Below are 1,564 nucleotides of genomic sequence, written 5' to 3'. Positions count from 1 at the left end.
CTAATGTGCCGTGAGTTTCAACTAGTTTCAATTCCTATGAAAATCCGAAATGCCCGGAAAATCCGTTGTTTAAGAAAGTGCAGAGGGCCATTGCAAAGGCAGAGGGCGGTTATCTTTGAAAAACAATGTGTGCATTTTGTCCTTAATGGGGCTCATTAGGTAGGTGTTACCGGTTATCTGCTGCTTTAGTTAACAGTTTTTCACCACCCAGTCACCAACCAGTCTGGTGCGTTTGGCGAAAATAAATTGAGGTGTTTTTCTTTTCCTGGTAAGCTTACCTACCTGGGAACAGTCAGGTGGAAATTCCTTGCATTTTGGCCGTCCTTCTGGAGGGTTTGAAAATGTTATCGACGTAGCGACGAGTCACTTCAGTTCTTGTTCACACAAGTGTTTGGGCGTAACAGAATGTGATGTTGACCTGGCAGGTAGGCGAGACCGACAGCAGGAGAAATCGCCACTACCACTTCGAGTACGGCAGTTGGAGCAATTGATCCATGGCATGGGGAGAGGCGGAGAGGAAAAAGAGGGTCCAGTGTGCTGTAATTTCGACCCAGATGTGTATGAATCAGTTGGGCGATGTGTTGTGCCACTTTAGTCTTTTGAGACAGGTTTAAGAATAAGGCACCATGGGGTCGGTTATCGTACAGGGTGGGTTGCAATACTCGATTCTAAGGTCATCGAAATAGCTCATGATGACTCATTCATTTCCAACCAACTGACAACGGTAAGCTTAGCACTCCAACTCGACCTACACTCAACCTACGTTGAATTCAACGGCATTAGAGACTAGTCCGTTACTGAACAGCTGAATCTTCTCACGCTGTTCGTATCGGTAGTGTAAGGCAAGTTTTTTCAGTCGCGATTTCTGTCTGACCGGACATGATTAGGTACAGGAGGATGAACATGAGCGATGTAAACTGAAAACGACAGCCAATTATTATTAATGACTAATATATTAGACATAAATTCGTTTCTTTTCGCATCAACCGCGTCAGTCTTGTTCCGCAAACCACCGGTGCTTCATACTCGGAATGGCTGAGTCAGGGGACGTTTGGCCCACCTGCTCTCCACCGATAAAACTTATGAAACAATGTTCTATACAAACTGTTCATCACGTATGTTCGTGACAGCCGTCTGTTGCATTCATCACAGTAAAATACTTTTTTCCAACTCATTTCGGCTCATCAGTGGAAACGAAAATCGAGGGACAGGGTAGATGGACATGTCGGTTGTTGTTGGTTTTTCAAATTTTCTGAGCCAATTAACCAAATCGGAAGTTTGAGGGATGCCTCAAATTTTCACTCCTAAAGCCTGGATTTGAAAAGGTCCCCCGGAATGGACGATGTAGACATCATCATCATCATCACTGTCAGCTGTAATAACCGCATACTCGTCGTACAGTGGTTGTAGCTGCCGCAGTTTCTTTCACCGATGTTTTTTTGGGGGGGATAGGTACAGTGGGCTGTCAAGTGGAAAAGGAGCTATGCATTGAAGGCAATAGCTTGGATGCACGAGCGCCATATAGGGCGCGACTGGGCCATATCTGACAATGTCTCTAGCCATT

Source organism: Opisthorchis viverrini (genome assembly GCF_000715545.1).
Source record: "Opisthorchis viverrini unplaced genomic scaffold opera_v5_69, whole genome shotgun sequence".
Taxonomy (NCBI): domain Eukaryota; kingdom Metazoa; phylum Platyhelminthes; class Trematoda; order Opisthorchiida; family Opisthorchiidae; genus Opisthorchis; species Opisthorchis viverrini.
Note: the sequence above shows the minus strand (reverse complement) of the source record.